Here is a 19,163-nt window from a genome sequence, read left to right as displayed (position 1 = left end):
GAGAGTTTGGACCCTCTGTGTGTTGCTCCCAAAGCAGGCACTGACACTGACCCTTTCATGTGGTTCCTCTGAAGGGATCTTTGTGTTTGTGGGGCTGGGAGCCTTACAGCCCTCAGCCCTTCCCTCCCCAGGGCCAAGGCAGTGGCTGCAGGAGGCTGAGCTGGAGAGCCCAGCACAGGTACCAGTAGTGCCCTGCAAGGGGTTTAGATGGGGACTGGGTGACTGCTGGAGCTTGGGTGCTGAGTAGCAGGGTGAGAGGGGGGTGTCTGGCTGCTCTTCTGCCTCTGGGTTTGCTGCTTTGGGTGGCCCTGTGGCTTTCTGTTTGATTCCTTGGTTATGTTGACTTCACCTGCTTCTGCTGGGAGCTGTCTTGTCACAGGTGAAGTCATCTTGCTCTGTGCTGATGGCCCCTGGTAGCATATCCGAGGTGGGAGAGGGAGCAGAAGAGCAGAGAGGGGTTGATAGGTGATACACACAGAAAGCCCCTTCTGTCCTGGAGGTCTTGCAAGGCTCCTGGGTTAGGGGAGAAGCACTGGGAGCCTGTGTCACCATGGCAGCTCCTTGCCTACAACTCAGCCATCCCTTCCAAAGTTGCCAGTGAATGAGTCACAGGCAGTGACTCACTGAGGTCACTGGACCATATTTACCCTCCAGGAGGAGAGATTCCTGGCTGCAGTTATGATACAACTTCCCTAAAAGCCTCTTCACTAAGTGGTGATGCTTACATTCTTGCCCAGGGTCTCTGAGTTTGGGTCCTGCCTGGCTGCTGCTGGGTCCCAGAGGCTGCAGCTCTCAGGAAGAAAAGCACAGGTGAACCTGGGCTGCAGAAACCCTGGAGCACCCATGCAGAAATCTAAAGATGTGGAAGAAGTGCTTGCAGTGGGCTTGTGTCTGCCCCTCCTTGGTACCACAATGTGTTACAGAGCATTTCCCTTGGACATGCTCAGCCCTGTACACAAATGTTCTTGTCATGAGTAAAGGAAAAAGCTTTTCAGTGAGGTAAAAGAATTAATTTGCTCTTCTTACCTCAGGACTTAATTTTGAGGCTGGCTTGAGGTTCACAGAACACACACTTGATCTTATCTTGGCTCTTTATCTCTGTTTACTCCCTTTAATGATAATGCAAGAAAAGACTTCCAACTTCTTTTGGCTGTTGGCTTTCTAGGGATGCTTCAGTGGGGGTGTGAAATCCAGGAACTTCTTGGATATGTGGGTTGTTCTGTAACATGTATGGAGCATGGTGCTGTCCTTTGGACAGCCCTTTAAAATAGCTTTTAGGTTTGAAGGGTCTTTGGTCTGTGAGCTGAAACCTGCACATCTAGGTTGGGGCTTCAAATCAGCAAATCTCCTGCTTTTCAGTGGTCCAGCCCATCCATGGTGTGAGCAGAGCTGGTAAATCTTAAAGGACAGGGCAGCTGGAGAGGGAGCATGGCCCTGCTTGACTGGGCAGCTCATGTCACCTCTCCATGTTCCTACTTTTCCCTTGGACAGGAGACCTGCCCTGCCCATGGTGTGTGCCCAGGGATGAGCTGGGTCTGCTAAAGGGGCTGTTCCCCATATCCCAAGGGATATGCCTTGAGCTGGTGAATAGATCCATCTACCTGTAAATCTCTTAAGAGAACATTGTGACAATGCCCTGCAGCTTATCCTGGTGCAAATGGTGAGATAAGAGCATTGTAAAAGTTTTCAGCTGTAAGAAGCTCCTGCCAGGACAGTGTTGATTTTTCACACTGCTGCTGGGCAGTTTTTAACTGGGGTGTTAAAAACATGGGATTTCTTTAGCAAACGTTCCAGTTAACAACATCTCTGCTCCTGCTGAGCAGGGTTCTGGCTGCCAGTGTATCCCATCCAGGCTGGCAGCTGTCCCAGCAGCTCGGGCACTGCCAGGTCACGTCCCTGCATCCATCCCCTGGTGCTGCAGATGCTCTTTGCTTTGCCTCTGGCTCTGTGCCCCTCGTGGCTTCTCAGGCTCTGGGGTTTCTTTAAACAATTCCTGTGCCCTGCCGGGGATGAGTGAAGGTGGAAGCTGGCTGGGAACCTCCAGGGCATGAGATTTCCCTGGATTTTCCCCTCTGCTCAGCCCTGGAGCTCACCTTGCTGCTCAGGAGGATGCTGGCTGCTTGGTAGTCAAACAGCTTGCTGTCTCTCTTGCTCATTAATTTTTAGAATTGTAGAATCTTAGAATAATTTATGTTGGAAGGGACCTCTAAAGCTCATCCAATCCAACCCCTGCAGTCAGCAGGGACACCCTCACCCAGATCAGGGTGCTCAGAGCCTCCTCAAGCCTCACCTTGAACATCTCCAGGGATGAGACCCTCTGCTCTTCTCTAATTTAAAGCCATTGCTCCTCATCCTGTCACTGAGGAGCCTGGCTGTTCCTTTCAAGCTGTCCTTAGCAGGGTGAAGTAATGTCCTGTAGTGCTTTTCTGGGGAAGTGGGTTAGAGCACACAAACAGGGAAAGTAAATGTCTCTTTTATCTTAATTTTTTTCCCCATCTATTTTTCAGTTTAGAACTGGGAGGTTAAAGAGACAGCGAGGGTGTGAGGGAAGAGCTTTGCTCTAGGGAGTGAGGTTGGTCTCTGCTGGGTTTTGTTTAGATCAGCAACTTTAATAAGATCAGGAGGACACCTGAAGCTTTGGGCTATTAATGCTGGATATGCTCCTGGTGCAGGTCAAAAAAGAAAAGATAATTATGTTTGTGTCTCATTACCCCTGCAGTTCTGTATAGCAGCTCCAAAGTAGAGGAAGAGCCTGAACAAACAACTGGCAAAAAGCAGTAAGATGCTTAGATTACAGCAGCTGCCTGGTGAGGAAGTTTGTACTTAGTTTTAATCAGGGATGTTGGATGTGTGGGGCCATTCAGGGCTCAAGCTTGGCCTTGTCAGCCAGCTCACCCTGCCTGCTGCCAGGCTGGTCAGGAAGCAAGACTTGTAAGCAAAAGAAGTGAGGAAGATGTATTTCTGTATCTCAATCTTTTTTTTTTTTTTTAATAATAATATGTATTTGATATGTTAAAACTCCTCATGCTTTGGTCCTTTTCCGTGGGAAGCAGTGTGGCTCAGGATGAGGTTTCCTGCCCTCTCCTCTGACCTGGGGCAGAGAGGAACAGGCATTACCCTGGTTCAGGTGACCCCCAGCACCAGCAGCCACAGAGTGGAGGGAATAAGGGGCATCCCTCCCTCTCTGCTGGTCCCTGCGACACCCACTCACCCACCCACTGCATCTCTGGGACTGCCCTGCTCTCCTGAGGAGCTCCCAGAGGTTTGGGAAGAGGTCCCCCAACTTGTTCTTAGCAGAGATTTGTCTGAGGCAGCAGAAATAAAAACAAAGAGCTCTTCTTCTGTGTTTACTTTTATTTTTAGAAGACAATAAGTGAGTGGATCGAGCTGCAGGCGGAAATGGGGGCTCTGAAGTTCAGGCTCCCCCCTTCCACCCTCGTCAGGAAGCTCAAGCTGCACGTGCACCCGTCTGGGATGTTTGTAGACAAAGAGTTTCTTGATGCTTTTTTTTTTTTTTTTTCCTCCCCCCTCCCAGTTTCCTTGCCCATAGGCAAAGAGGATTTGCTTGCTGACATGCTGGAGTCTTGCACGGAGTTGGGCTCTGTGTTCTGAGGGAGCACAGCTGTGCCAGGCTGCTCCTGCTAGCAGGCATTTGCCTGGGATGGAGGGAAAGCTGCTCATTTTCTCTGTGTTCTTGGATTGGGGAATTAAATTGTTGCTGACGTGGTGCTGGTGGTGATGAGGACGAGGGGCTGAGGTGGCTTGTGTGTCCCTCCCTTGGGTCATCCTTCTTCTGTGCAGTCAACCTGGATGGTGTGACCAACTTGGATGGAACTTGTGCTTCCCAGCTCTGCTGCAGCCTGGCTCCGTGGCCTCCAGGTCCTCTGGTGCAGGATGAGTATGTAGCCCTGTTTCTTTTGCTCCTTTGCCACATGGCCCTGGGGGTGCTGATGTGTCCCTGTCGAGATGCAGGGCTCTGCCACCCTGTGTGGCAGTGCTGGGTGTTTGTGTGTGGCTCTTTGTGCTTGCTCTGGTCAGAAATGACTGCCTGCCACTGAGATGTCCCTTTCCTCCTTCCAGCAGAAAAAAGTGCTATAAGAGACCAAACTGAAAACCCTAAGGCATGCTCTGGGTGGGTGTCCCTGCTGGGACCATGTTCTCCCTCAGTGAGCCCTGCCCTGGGACATGCTGCTTCCCTGGTGCCTTGTTTGGGGCTGTGTGAGTTATGGTGCTGGATCACCTCGGTGGCTGCAGTTTTCTCCATGTCTGTGGTCTCTCTTTTGCTGCTGTGGCAAAGGAACCCAATGTGAAGTGAGCCCTGGGATGTGGCAGGTCCAGTGCCAGATGCCACAGTGATGGGCAGGTGCCCCTTGCAGCAGCTCTGCTCAAGCACAGGGGTCGTGTCCTGCCTTGGTGCTGGGGACAGGGCTGTTGCCAGGCAAGTGGGCAGAGAGAATTGGGCACGGAGCAGCATGCAAAGGCTCTTCCATGCACTCTGTGCCTGTTGCATGGCACCATCCCTGCTCTTCCATGCTTGGTATCCCTGTGGCTGGGCTCTGGAGCAGAGAGCTGCCTGCCTGGGGGAGGGGGTTCTGACTGCTGGCTCTGAACAAAAATGCTATTTTGGGGAGGTGGGGATGCAGCCCTGCCACCCTGCACCTGCCTGGGGTGCAGCCAGCAGCACAGCTCCCATCCTCAGGGCTGCTGGGGGCCTGGGGTGCCCCAATCCTGCCCTGAGCAAGCAGTGACTGTGTCTTGCTTTTAATGAGTTTCCTCCCATCCCCTCAAGCTGGCAGGGGAGGGAGTAACTTGTTCCTGAGTGCTTGCCAATCCTAATAGAGTGACTGTTTTGTATGGATTTTGTGGCAATCCCTGCTCAAGCTGGGAAACAGCAGGGAGGAGAACCTGGAGAAGGCTCCATCCTTCTGCTGGAGGGTGGCAGGCAGGCAGCTCCTGCTTCTCCCAAATTCAATTGCCTCCAAGGGATGGGGGGTTAATTCCTTTTCTTGGGATCCCCTGTGGTGGCAGAGCAGGTCCTGCCTGCTCTGCTCTTAGGGGATCTAACCCCAAGCAGGCCAGCAGCTTGCTCAGCCCAAAGCATCTTCTGATCTGACCCTGGGGAGCAAAGCCCAGCCTGAGGGGGAAAGCTGCTGGAAGGGGTGTGTTTGCATTGCTGTCTGGGTGATGTTTTGCCTTTCTGCTGGGGATATTCAGGGGAATGTTGTGTTGTACAGGCCCCTGAGTAGCTGATTGTGTTCATCCCTATGGACAAGGGCATCTTTGAGCTGGGGGGGGGGGACTCTGTAACTGGCAGCAGTCTCCATCTGCCAGATCACCACCCTGTGGCTATGGTAAAGAGTTTATGGCATTGATCTTAATCCATGGGAGGTGCTGACCTCAACGTTCCTCCTTATTTTGCTTTCATCCTTGTCTTTCCCAGCTGCCTGCTCTTGGAAAGGCTGAGGGGATGTGGCAGCTTAAGAACATCAGCATTGTCCCTGTGCAGGGACATGGGGCTGTTTCTCAGCTTTTAGCACAGGGGAAGGTGTTTCCCCTCATGTCTGATGTGGTGTGAATCTTCCTGCTCATTAAGGTGCTGATTTGGTGACAGATTCAACAGTCACAAAACTTCTTCAGTGGCCATAAATTAAAGGCAACCCAAGGTCCCAGAAATTCCTGAATGGTCTTTATTGGCTCTTGGCAAAAGGGGCATTTTCTTTTCTTTTCTTTGAAGGATCCTTCAAAAGCTGTTTTTCCACCCTCTGCTTGGCTGTGACCGTTTCATGCAAAGAAGTCAAAATCATTAATGGAAAATCAGTGGTTGTCAGGCCAATGATCCTTATCCTGCAAATATTGCACAGGATTTGGCCTTTAACATTCTCCTTGCTATCTGCTTGAGTGTGTGTAAGTTTTCTTCCAGATTTCCTTCTTTGTCAAAAATTTGCTGCCCTCCCTGTCTCTCCTGAGCCCCAAAATGCCCCAAACCTGCTCTAGCTTTCCAGGCAAAGCAGGGAAGAGCATTCCTTGGCTGAGAGATGTTAGTTTAGGGGGGAAAAGAGTTGCAATTAAAATTCTGGATGCTGACAGCAGTGCTGCTGTGTTGTGAGGAGGAGCAGGAGGAGCATGTGTGACATTTTCTTCCTTTTGTAAGTCATTTTAAGGTAAATCACAGAGCTCCTCTGCAGGATCAACTTTCCAATGCCTGATTTGTCCAAGTGATTCTTAACATTGGGTAATGAGCTGGAAGATTTGTCCAGTGCTTAAGGGCAAACCCCATTAGCTGTATCATAAATAAAATTTCCCTGGCATCTTTCTGCCTCTCAGACACAGTGATTAGAGCCTTAACCACTTGGCTGAGGTTGCTGACTCCAATTTGCAAGCAGAAAAATGTTTCTGGCTAAAACTGGGGCTGCCAGGCACCTGATGGTTGTCCTGGATTCTGCAAGGTTTTTTCTGAAGGTAAATAATTTTGGGGCAGATGCTTTCTGCTGTTTTGGCAGCTGTAGCTGGAAGAGGAGCAAGGGGAAGCAGTCACCACGGTCGTGTGCATTGATATAAATTCAGAGGTGCAGCCCTGGCTCGGGGAGAGCAGGTTTTCTGATGAGCAGGTGTGGCTGAGGATGTGGTTCAAAGATTTCTTTTGCATCTGTATCCAGCTCTAGTGAAGCAAAATAATGATTTGCAAATAATGTCCTTTGTTGTGGCTTCCTCCTCCCCCCATCAAATTTGCCTTGAATAGAAATGCTGAAGCAGAGAGCAGTCACAGGTTGGAGACTGAACCCAGGCAGATATCTGTCTGAATTTCAGTGATGCTGAAGACTGGCAGCCACCTTTTTCTGTCTGTCACGGGGTAAATCTGCAACAGGCAGCTTAGTGATCTGCACATCAGGGTTTGGAGGCTAAAAACAAAGGTGCTCTGAGCTGAAACAGGTGAAAATGGAGCAATGTTGTGGTATAACAGCAAAAGCACCCAGATTTCCCTTTTGATGGGGGTGCTTTTCCTCCATTATCCCTATCAGAGTAAGACTTGATGCTGAAGCTTTGTCTCCTGGTAGCTTTTTGCACTTCCTTGTCCTCCCTGGTTTCTGCTGTCAGCATGGCTGTGGGCAGCAGCAGGGAGCATCCCCCTGGTACCCCCTGTGCCATGCAAGGGGCTGAGGGTTGTGCTGTGGGAGTGGGTCCTGGCTCCCCCCAGGCTTGTGTGTGCCACAGGTCCTGGTGTTCCTGTTCCCTTTGGATAGAGTAATAGAATGTAAGCAGCTGGAAGAGACCTCTGGAAATCCAACCCCCCTGCCCCAGCAGGATCCCCCAGGGCAGGACACACAGAACACATCCAGGGGGGTTTGGGAAGGCTCCAGAGAAGGAGACTCCACAACCTCCCTGGGCAGCCTGGGCCAGGGCTCCCTCACCCTCACAGGCAGGAAGTTTCTCCTCATGTTGAGGTGGAACTCCTGTGTTCTAACTTCAACCCATTATTCCTTGTGCTGGTCCTGGGCACCACTGAGAAGAGATTGGCCCCTTCCTCCTGACACCCACCCCTCAGGTACTGATGGGCATTCAGAAGATCCCCTCTCAGCCTTCTCTTCTCAAGGCTGAACAGCCCCAGGGCTCTCAGGCTTTCTTCACAGGAGAGATGCTCAAGTCCCCTCATCATCCTCCTAGCTCTGCCTTGGCTCTCCCCAGCAGATCCCTGTCTGTCTTGAACTGGGGAGCCCCAGACTGGATCCAGTATTCCAGGTGTGGTCTCACCAGGGCAGAGTAGAGGGGAACAGAACCTCCCTAGATCTGCTGCACCCACTTTTCCTGATGCCCCCCAGGGACAGCATTGGCCCTTTTGGCCACCAGGGCACATTGCTGACCCATGGAGGATTTACTGTCCACTTGAACTCCAAGGGCTTTCTCCATGGAGCTGCTTTCCAGCAGCACATCCCTGAGTCTCTACTGGTGCCTGGGGTTATTTCCACCCAGATGCAGGACTCTATCCTTGTCCTTATTGAACTTCACAAGGTTCACAAACAAAAGCTTCACCCAGAAACAGTGTCTGCTGATGCTCTTACTTCATTTATTACTTATCCATCCCATTTCCATGTTTTTCTCTGCAGTGGCAGGGTCAGCCCAGAGCCTGTGGATGTGGGGTTAGGGTATTCCCCCTGTGGGGTGACTGATCCACATTGGTTCCCTGCTCATGGTTGAAGGTTTTTTTTCCTCCGGTTGTTCATGCTTCTACCTTGGCTTCTGGATGGAATGTTTCATCTCCCTTACCACACTAGTTTGGAGGCTGAGGAGGGGATGTTCATGTAAAAATAAAACCATCAGCCTGGCAGCACTGAGCAGCCTGGCCAAGCCATGTGTGCTTACTGAGGTCACTAGGAGGTAGCAATACATTTTGGCTGCTGGTGTCAAATAGAGGGAAGGGGAGGAAATATGACATTAAAAGCCCATAGTTCTTGCTCGCACATCTCCTTTTTACTGCTGAATGAGAAATGAATATAATCCATCATCTGATGTAATCCATGATTAATCCAGTGACTGATATTCATCTAGGGCGAGGACAGCACATCCCAGTTTAATAGGAGAGGTACCAAGCAAAGGAAGGGAGGTTTGCATCCTCACAAGGAGTCTGCTCTCACACCCACATGCCCAGGCTCATGGCTGCTGAGATCTCTAGAGCTGGAGCTGATTGCTCAGCCCTGAGGGATGGGATGAGCTGAGGTCCCCTGAATGGAACTGTGCTGGATCAGATCAGTCCAGGGTCCTTGGCCTCCTTTGGGTGGGAAATGTCTCCTCTGGGCCCATGGTTGTCTTCTGAAGGGCTCAGGGCATTGCTCACCTCTTGCTTACGTGCACGATTCCCCTGTTCCATTTTCCTATTGCCAAAGCAGCCTCTGCCCCCCGGGCCAGGCTGCATCTCACCATGCAGATGAGCAGTAAAGTCATCACTGAGGGCTTGCAGCCCTTCTCCCTGTTTCCCCCTTTTTATACAGCCCAACCAGTATGCACCAGGGCTGTGTACAGCACTTGCATGGAGTGGTTGGGAGCTGTGGGGAGTGCTGGGCAAGGGTTAGATTTTTTGATTTTATTTTTTATTTTTTTTAGTTGAAGTGAGTTCACTGTGTGAGCAAGGACGGTGTGAGTGGCAGGGCTGACAGGCAGGAGTGAAGCCCTGGTAGGTACCATCAAACCTGATGATTTCCCTGCAGCAGGGGTTAAATAATTTCATCTTGGCCCATTATGTCAGCTTTCCAGAGAGAGTGCTGGGTGAAGAAAAAAAAATTTCTTCCTGATTCCTTTTATATCTGGTCTTGTTTTTCCCATTAAGTTGTAGGGAGGATTTGCTTTTTCAGGGAGGTTCCCTGGGGAAGCACATCCTGGGCTGGGCTGCCCTTGCTGCACAGAAGCTCTTGGTGGCCACTTTTAAAGGTTTCCCACCTTTCAGACCTGAGTTATCTGCTGAAAAGAAAACCTTGAGGGTGCTGGCAGGGCTGTGGAGGTAAGCACAGCCCATCTGCTGGTCTGCAGCATGGGCAGAGAGCTGGCTGCTGGCTCAGTGCAGGAGGGAGAGCTGCTCTCCTCCCAGAGCTGGGAGAGAGAGAGGAAGGGGAGAAACCCTGCTGTCCTTGGGAGGTTGTTTTCCTGCATATGGAAATCATTGCCTGCATGGACATGAATGCAAGTGCTGGAAAGGGACAGGATGGGCCAGGTGTGGGGGCTGAAGTGCAGACCCTGCTTGGCTCACCCCTTGGGATGGAATGTATTTGAGCTCCTAACTCTCTGCTGGTCTGGAGGTACAAAAGGGAGACATGGATGATAAAGGGATTGTTCCTGTTGTTATGGGTATGTGTTTCTGGACCTGTGCTGCCTGCTGGAGGTCTTTGCACAAGGGAGCATCTGTGGTGGGGTGCCCAGCTCATCTCACGTGTGGGGCAGGCAAGAGAAAGGGAGCACTGGGGACTTCTGCTGTCACTTGTATGTGGATTAGGAACCTCCAAGTGAACAGCAGCCAAAGCCAGGCTCTGGGGTTGAGCTATCTGGTCTTTTCCCCAAAGCTAACTTTGCCTTTGCAGATACAAAAGCTGGTTTGTCTTCCCCGCCTTGGCAGGGCTCACTCTCAGCTAACGTTGTCTTTGTCCTCCCCGGGCTCTGGGAGCTGCAGATGGCCTGGGGTGAGCAGCATCTCAATGCCAGAATTGTTTGTGGCTGCCTCACCTCTCCTGGGGGGACAGGCAGGGTGTGCTTGCCCTGCCCCTCATCTTGCTGTTGTCTTGGGCTGCTTATGGTTCCCAACACCCCCATGGCACAGAGCTGCTCTGGTGGGTCACCTCCTGCTTCCTGCAGGAAGCTGTGTCCTGGGTGTCCACCTTCTCAGAGCAGGGAGGAGGATTCATCCAAAAGGCACACAGTCTTGGTCAGCTGGAGGTGCAGTAACCCCAGCCTTTGCTATGTGCACTTCAGCCCCATGGGTGAGGGGAATGGGTGCTGGGTGTCTCCCCTCCAGCAAAGCTTTGGTGTTCTTCCATGGGACAGAGGAGCCCTCGAGGGGTGTGCAGCCCACCAGGCAGAGGATTCTGCACTGCTGCTCCCTAATGCCCTGCCCTCCCTCTGGGCTCTGTTTGTCCACATCTGCCTTAAACTGCAGAGGAAGCAGTTGGCAAAACCAACTTGTGAGTGGTGAAGGGATGGGCCGGAGGTGCCAGAGCTGGGACAGGAGTTGGTGGTGGGTGTGGTGACTCCGTGCAGTCTGTTAGCTGAATGCAAATAGAGGTTGCAGGGTGTCCAGCAGGTTAAACTGAAGGAAGAAATAAGGTGCTGTGATGTAAGGGAGAGCTCCTGAGCCGGTTGCCTGTGGAAGGTGGGGTTTTTGTTTCCCTATGTTCTGTCTCTTTGGGTCTGCTTGTGAACACCTCAGGGCTGGCTGGACCCACTGCCCCGAGGGCTGCACTCATGGTGGTCAGGGCTGTTTTAACATGTGTGAGCAATTCTTTGACCAGGTTTCATGGGGATCTCAGGCTCTTGGCAGGAGTCTGGTCCCCTCTCTGTTCCCTTCCAGCACATCCCAGCAGGGTTGGGATGGCTGGGGTTTGGTTGCTGCCACTGGAGTCCCCTGACCCCTCTTCCACCCTCCCTCACCGGAGTTTCGGACTGAACTCTTTCCACCAGAGGTGGGAATCTGCGAGCACTGCCCCTGCCTCTGACTCTCCTGCTTCCCAGAAGAGGTGGAGAGGGCAGCACTTTTGGGAAGAGCAGGGGAGTGGGGTTGCCATGGGGAGGGTCCCTGCCGGGGCGGGGGACGCGAGAGGGCACTGCGGCTCCGCTCCTCGCTCGGCTCCGCGCAGCTCCGGCACCCGCGGGAGCAGGGGTGATGCTGGGACCCCCTCCCCACCCTGCCCTGATCCCTTTACCCTCATTGCACCCCAGAGCAAAGGCTGCTCTGAGCCCTCTTCACACAGCCCAGCTCTTTTCGCATGCCTGAATGCCTTCGGTCATCTTTATCCATAGTTAGCAGGTTCCCTGTGCTTTTCCAGCCTCAGTTACAGCTTCACCGCAGGCACAGCTCTTGCCCAGTGCCTGGTGAGAGAGCTTTGCAACTGGAATCCCACCTTCCCCCCAGTGCTGGGCACTGGGATAAATGGTACTGCAGGAGCAAGCTGCGAGGGGCTTCACGGAGGGCTCCTTAGTGCTGAGAATGGGACACTGCTGGCTCGCTCTCGGGTCCTGCTGGCTGGCCCAGCCCTGCAACAAGCCTACAGTTTGGTTAAGGTTTGTTCCTTTAAAGTTGTTGTGCTCAGGATAATTCCTCAGATGTGCAGTGACAGCAACTAATGTTTCAGGTTGCAAATAGCTGCATGCCCTGGGGAGTGCATAAAGGAATCAATTTCCTTGATCTCTGCAGGCGCTTGATGCACTGCTGGAAGCGGATTCCCTGTTCAACAGCAAAGCAGGGGCAGGCTGTGTTCCTCTGCCTATCCTATGGGGTTTTGTGAGGCAGCAGGGTAGGGTTAAGAGCCTCTCAGCAGTAGTGTGGGTGTTCGGGTGCAGTTTGTGTTTTGGACCCAACCCTGCATGGCTGGGGTTTCACTTGGGCCCTTGGCTGCAGTTGGTCACCGGCGCTGCCCTGGAAACCCCCTTTTTGTCCCCTTTTTAGAAGGCAATACCTGCAACTTTTGTTTCCCTGCCTTGTTGTGCACTGGCAGGTTTGCTGGGAGTGACTGTACTGCTTTTTGCTTGTGTTTTGGCAGAATCATTGCAAGAAACAGTAAATGATTTCATTAATAACCTGTAAATAGCTGCTCACCAGCTGAGCTGTGGGATCTGTGTGCTCATCTCAGACTGAAGAAAGCTGCCAAAAAGCTCCAGCGTTCAAAGCTGACACATTTACCAGATAAATACTGTAGGCAGAGCAGAAGGATGCAGCTGCTGGTGCTGTGCTGCCTTGCTGGGCTGCAGTGACCCTGTGGCTGAAGCCCACTTCCAAAATTGTCTTTTTCACAGGGTGCATGGGCAGAACGTTGCACCACGAGGCAGGCCCCATGGCTTTGGAGAGTGGATTTCTCTGCTCTGGTGCTCACAGCAGACAAACACAGAAGGTAAAGAGTCCTCTGCCTGCAGCAGCACCCTGTGAGCTTTGCAGGTGCTGGGTGGAGAAACCAGGGAACCTTGGTGAGCAGCTTGTGGGTAGCTTACCATGCACGTGCCAGGCTGCTGGGGGCTGTGGAATTGAGCCCAGCCCCACAGCAGACTGTGGGGACCAACCCCTCAGTTGTGTTTGGCTGCACGACCCCTTCCCACAGCCCATGAGCTTTCTGGGGTCCAGAAGCAGCTTTCTTGGGAGGTTCGTGCAGATTGTGGGGAGAAACCCCCAGTGAAGAGGTTCCACGCAGGTGGGGTGTTGTCCCACGTGTGTCCACGCTTGTGGCAGGGAGGATGGAGGAGCTCTGCAGGGACATGTCAGTCACCTGCCCTGGGTGGTTGGGAAGGTGCTTGGGTCTTTGTGGTGTGGAGCCTGGCGTGGCATCTGAACCAACAGGTTCCCTCAGAAAGGAGTGGGAATTGGCAGCAGTGCCGGGCGTGCAGGTGGCTGTGATTTCCTGGCCAGCACTGGGGGTCATGCTCTGAATTTGGGAATTGTCTCTGCATCCGTGGTCCACGCTGAACGAGTTCAGGGGGCTCAGCTCAGGTTCCCTGGGAAAAATTCTCTCCAGGTGCTGCTTGCTGTGTGGTTGGTGGTGCTGTACAAAAAGGTTCTGTGGGTGCCAGTCTGAGCTCTGCCACGTGAACTCTTTCCCTGCGTGTGTTTCCTTGGGCCAGGTTGGATGTTTTACTGATCAGGCTCTGTTGTAGTGAAGCTGCTGAACACGGAGGAGATGTCAGACCAGTGCTGCTTAGAAAAAGCCATTTGCCACCCTCTGAATAGTGCTGTCTTAAACTGTGGTTATCCCCCTAAAATTAACAGGCTGCTTCAGCATACGGTGCTGCTGTTGGTGCCAACCTGTGCCCTGTGGCTCCTTGGGCAATTCCCTCCTGTGCATCCAGAGGGACACTCACCTGTCCCCTGTCACCAATGCTCTGTCACCTCCAGGCAGGGACCTTGTGTGTGTCTTGCTTGTCTGGAAAGCCAGACTCTGGGAGGTGCCCGAGGTCCCCTGTTTGCCTGACGACCCCCTGGGTGCCAGCAGTGTTATTTTACTTCCCTGGGAAGCCAGGACCATCTCTCTCTCTGCAGGCAGAGCAGGGCTTTGTCTGCACATTTGCTTTACTGCTAATAGAGCTGCTGCTTTACTCATTGGTTTCTCCATCCAGAAAGGGCTCAGGAGAGCAACTGCAGCGTTCCCTTTGCTCTACAGAGCCTATTTAGTTTGCACGGATTGCTGCAATGATTGCTGGATTTCATCAGATGAGAGGAGCATCTTTCTTAATAGCCTGTGTAATTTCTTCCAGAGGGACACATTGCATTAAATCTTTAATCCAGCAAGCTGCTAAGGGAGCACACTCAGACTCCACGCAGTTGCTGTTGATCTTTTCCATAGGCCTAATGCTGCCCCAGAGGTTTTCCCCTTTGGAGTGGCTGGAGCTGTTAGGACCTTTGGAGAGGAGCTGGGGGCTGCATTGCTCCTCAGCTTTATCTGTGCTTTGCTGTTACCCCACATCCATCGTGCTCTGGAAGGCAGGTTCCTTTTTGTGCTGGGTGTGCTTGGGTCCCAGCAGCTGGGGTTCACTTGGTGTGATATAAACTGCAGAGGAATTGAAATGGGATGCTGCAGGACTGCTGTGAACACCCCTGTGTCTGCAAGTCACTCCTGCCTTTGAATTTTTACTTTCCATCCTCAAAAATCCCTGCTTGCCCCATTTCCTTAAGAGCTTCAGGGTTGCTGACTGTCATTTTGCATAGCTTTTTTTTTTTTTTATTTCCTTTCTTTAGAAAAAGGCCTTTTTAAAATCAGCTGGTGCTTTGATGAGCCTGGAGCTGCCTGCAGTGCTCCCTGGGCAGAGCCCAGCTCTGCTGGGGCAGGAGAGGGAGAGGGATGTGCTGGTCCAGCTCGTGCTGCACCGTCCTACTTTTGCTCAATTTACTTTTACTTTTTATATTGCTTTCTGCTGGATGCCCTTGCTTGTTCTGACCTTTTCTTCCTTCCTCTCCCCTGCTTTCTGTCCTCACAGCCCTCCCTGCAAGGTGGGAGTAATTTGGGAGGAAAGCTTGGTTCATTTTTCATGCTCAACCACCAGGGCAGCTGTTGACTGTGCTGGCAATTGCCTTTGATACACATTTTCAGAGACAGTGACCTGTAAAAGAGTAAATCAAAGACTTGAAGCTAGTGCCTGGGGTGTACCTTAATATGGAATGATCTCCCCTTCTGTTCCTCTGCAAATGGTTGGCAGATAACAAAGACACATCTGTAAATTGGGCAGAGCTCAGCCATGGGATGCAGCTCACCCAGGAGAGGGGGTTGAAGGTGGTTGGGACATCTTGAGATGTGGGAGGCTGGAAGAAGTTATACTAAAGCTGAACCTGCACAGCTTAGTTAGGTTGTAGCTGCAGTTGTGTCTGAGGCCCATCTGTTGATGATGAGGATGGTTTGCATCTTTGTTTTTAGTTATTTTTAGCTTTTCTATTGCCATGCTGTCTACTGCATCTTGGTGCCTTGAAGAGTTTTAAGTTCTCAGCATCTCTGTCTGCTCGTGTGGCTGAGCTCTTGGGATGTCAGGACCCAATCCAAAGTCAGAAGAACTTCTCTTCCTCCAGGGCTGAACTCACTGCCTGCTCCTTGAGGTGATTTGGAGGGATTTGGGCTGTGACCACATCTCCCAGGCAGTGGTTCCTGATTTGCTGCTGCTTGGTAGAGCCACTGACACTCCAGTGCTCTGGGCTGATGAAGTGACTGTATCTTGAAAGCTGCTCAAACTGCCAGAGCTGCCCTATTATCAGTTAATCTTATTCCTGAGCCCTGTGGGGCTTCTTGTGCTGTTACAAGTGCATTCATCCATGAGGCTTTCACAGGTCTGGCTGCTCTGATCACAGCTCCCATCTCCGTGTGGCTTGGCCAGCACTGCTCTGCCAGGAGCTGTGTGCAGTGCCAACCCAGCCTGTCCTCTGCTACTTCCCACCTTCCCTGCTTGCTTTAGATTTTTCCTGCTCCGTGCACTTAGTGCAGAGTGACCTTTCAAAATGTGTTTTCCTGGGTCTGTGTAAGGGTGTTACCTGATTTTTTTTGTTTGTTTGTTTGTTTTTCTTGCCAAAAGTGTATGTGGAGTGGCAGGGGGATCCCAAGCCATTGGATGTGTGTAACTCAGTGTGCAGCAGTGTCACATGCAGATGTGCACTGAGGAGATTGTTCTCTTGGCCACCTTTATAATGCTGTTTTTTAGGTATTTGACATGAAGAATGGGGTTGTTCAGCCTGGAGAAGGCTGCAGAGAGAGCTTAGAGCACCTTCTAGTGCCTGAAGGGGCTCCAGGAAAGCTGGGGAGGGACTTTGGACAAGCGCCTGGAGAGATGGGATGAGGGAGAATGGTTTCAAACTGGAAGAGGGGAGATCGAGATGAGATCTGAGGAAGAAATTGTTTGGTGTGAGGGTGCTGAGCCCCTGGCCCAGGTTGCCCAGAGAAGCTGTGGCTGCCCCATCCCTGGCAGTGTCTCAGCCCAGGTTGGATGGGGCTTGGAGCAACCTGGGCTGGTGGGAGGGGTCCCTGCCCATGCAGGGGATTGGAATGAGATTATTTTAACATCCCTTCCAACCCAAACCATTCAGTGATTCTGAACATCAACCTCCATGCCTTGTGCTCCACCACCTCCTCCCCACAGTAGCTGGTAACTGCTGAACAAGTTTGATTTTCCAATTTGCTTCACATTTGAAGTGAAAGGGATATTTCCCACTTGTTGGTTGCTTCCCAGCAGTGGCTGTGCACTTGCTGGGAGTTATTTTTCTAATCTTGTTGATGTCATTGGGGTTGGAGGTTCCAGGGGCTTTGCTGCTGTGACACTGGGACATCTTCCTCACCCTGCAGGCAATGTCCCCTGCTTGCTGGCTTCCTCTGAAGGTGGACAGACACTAGCAGGGTGTTTGTAAAAGGTGTTGCCTTACAGTCTCTAGGGGGGAGGGTGCTGAATTATGGCAGAAACCCAGTGGATCCTTGACCTTGTTTGGCAGAAACACCCTTGGCTAAACCCTGTGGCAAATTAGCACCTTAAATGCTTGTTTTTTTTTTTAAATGTCCTTCATTATTCAGACTTCCTGGATACGCAGCAGTTTCACTGCCTTTCCTTGTGGGATGCAGGATCTCAGGATGCTTTGCAAGGGCATGGTGGCCCCTGCAGCTCCTCAGGGCACAGCTCCACCTTGCACATCATCTGGTGGGTGCTGGGGAAAGGTTCAGACCCCCACACCTCTTCACCACCCACCTTCTTCCATCTCCCTTGTGCCAGGTCCAGTGTGGCCCTGGGATGAGTCAGCTCCCTCCATTACTGAGAGGGGGTGGGTGAGCTGGGCTGGTTTGGTTTTTTCTTTTATTCTCACCAGCCCAGCTCAGCTGACTCATCCCAGGCCACATGGCACGTGTCTTCTCCTGGAGTTTGGAGTTTGCTGTTCCGAAGGTTACAATTTGTGTTCCCAGGTGAGTGATGGGACAGCAAAGCCCCACAGGGTGACACAGATCTGTCCCACACCAGACCCTGTCACCATGCCCAGACACCTCCCCAGGGATCTGTAGAATCATCATGGTTGGAAAGGACCTTGAAGATCATCAAGTCCAAGCATCAGTCTTGCACCACTATAACCACTGAACCATCTCCTCCAGCACTGTGTCTGCTCAGGGACTGAGACTTCCCTTTCCCTCTGCTGTGGCACCATCCTTTGGGGGCAGAACCAGGGTAAAGAGAACACCTGATGTGGGCAGGGGGCGTGGGATCCTCTCAAGGTTTCCCTCCCTCTTTCCATCATTTTTCCCAAGCAGTAGAAACCTTCATTATGCCACAAAAAGTTTCAGGGTTTGGGCTCATTTCCACAAGCACAGCCCAGCAGCCTGGCACATGCCTGGCAAGGTACCCACAATCCTGCATTAAATCAGCAAAATTTCCCTGACTGTCCTGCCTGCTGACCCACAGCAGAGCTGTTGCACCAGCAGGACTTCATGGACCAGCTCTCACTTATTTCCCCCTTGCTCCAGATCTTCTCAGCTTCTGGGAAGAAGGGTGCAGGGTGAAGCTGAGCCCCTCACCTCCTCTCCCAACCCTTCCTCACCCCCTTCAAAGCCCTCACAGCTCAGGAGCTTGTGCAGAAGCTCCTGCAGGGCCCAGCTGTAGTAAGTAAAGGCTAAAATACATAAATACACAGCTGCTCTGATCAAAGCAAGGATGCTCACAGACTTCCAGACTTCAGTGGTGAGAAAAGCTGGACAAGTTGGAAAATACAGATGCCTGGGGACAGCCTGAGAAGACAGCTTGGTTTTAAAGACCAATTCTTGCAGTCTATGGAGGAGATAGGAGCAGATTGTGTGGCACTGTGCTTGAGCTGGACCTTTAGGGGATTGGGGTGACAGCAGCTGCTCAGCATCATCCCCTGGTTTTCCCACCCAGCACCTGCAAAGCTGACAGGTTCTGGAAGAGGGTTCTGGAAGCAGTGAGGTTCCTCAGGCTCAGGCAGGAGCCACTCTGAAAGGTGAGGGGCTTCCTGACATGCTGCTGCCCTGGATCATCCCACCCACATCCAGGGGCTGCAGGGATCATTGAGATCCCAGGATTAGAGAGCTGCTGCCTGTCCCTGGAGCAGCCCTTTGATCCGAGGTCCTTCCTTACTAACTCTACGATGAGGATCTGAGCAGGGAAAGGATTGACTTGGAGTGGTGTGGCAGTGGGGACCATCTCAGGTGAGGAGTCTCAATAACAGCTTCTCATTTTGGTAGCACTGACCATCCGGGTAATTGTTTTTTTGTTCTGCCCAGGGGGGCTTTACATATTTTCACTTCTATTGCCAAGGCTATGAAGTGATCTGGTTCATCAGTCTTTTTATTTTACTGAAGTAAGTTGAAGTATTTGGTTTTCCTTTGGGTGTTTTTTTGAGTTGTGTATACTCTGTTTGGCAGTCTTAGAGGTTTTAATTTTACAACTAGCATTTTGGAAGTTTTAGAGGTTTGTTTTTACTTTGTTTTAATTAAATTGCTATAACCTGGGGGAAATCTTTCGGCTTAATTTAAATGGAAAAGACTTATGCTGAGTAAATCCAACAGCCTGGTCTCTCTGATGATTGTGCTGCTCGGGAGTTTTTGATGTGAAAAGTTAAAATTTGACTCCAGGCTTTGGAAGTTTGCAGCCATTGACTGCAACAGGCACGGCCAGCTCTGTGCTGAAAGAGGATTGCATTCATCTATTGTTTGGGAAAGGAGCTGAGATTTTAATAGACATGATGTTGATGGAGAAGTGGGATAATTACTGGCTGAGAGGAGAGAAGAAAAAAGGTTGTGAATAGAAATGCTCTCCCTGGTGTGTGTGGGTGTTTGCTGTGGGACCCTTGGGCTGTGGCAGCTGGGGGTGACTCTCCCCACTGGGACCTGTGCCAGGCCCTCTAAGGAGCTGCTCCAGACCGTGGTGCTGTGTCTCTGGGATGAGTGGGAGAACTTCAGACAGGTCTGAGGGAAGCTCCATCCCTTTTCTGCCTCTTCTGGTCTCCGACCAGA

At 51.7% G+C, this 19,163-nt stretch overlaps 3 protein-coding genes across 3 annotated transcripts in view; all 3 read left to right on the top strand.

The window, feature by feature from the left end:
• VRK3 (VRK serine/threonine kinase 3) overlaps window positions 1-19,163 on the top strand; it is a 362,077-nt gene that overhangs the window by 99,315 nt on the left and 243,599 nt on the right. The window lies entirely within an intron of this gene.
• Window positions 3,644-19,163, top strand: part of LOC139804148 (ankyrin repeat and fibronectin type-III domain-containing protein 1-like) — a 185,522-nt gene continuing 170,002 nt past the window's right edge. Inside the window, exon 1 of the mRNA XM_071761023.1 lies at window positions 3,644-3,898. The gene's annotated coding sequence lies outside the window, so the exon portion shown is untranslated. The remainder of the gene's footprint in view (window positions 3,899-19,163) is intronic.
• Window positions 11,336-19,163, top strand: part of TBC1D24 (TBC1 domain family member 24) — a 371,517-nt gene continuing 363,689 nt past the window's right edge. Inside the window, exon 1 of the mRNA XM_071761059.1 lies at window positions 11,336-11,356. The gene's annotated coding sequence lies outside the window, so the exon portion shown is untranslated. The remainder of the gene's footprint in view (window positions 11,357-19,163) is intronic.

This window comes from Heliangelus exortis, chromosome 17, assembly GCF_036169615.1.
Source record: "Heliangelus exortis chromosome 17, bHelExo1.hap1, whole genome shotgun sequence".
Classification (NCBI taxonomy): Eukaryota; Metazoa; Chordata; class Aves; order Apodiformes; family Trochilidae; genus Heliangelus; species Heliangelus exortis.
This window is presented reverse-complemented; position numbering and strand designations above follow the sequence as displayed.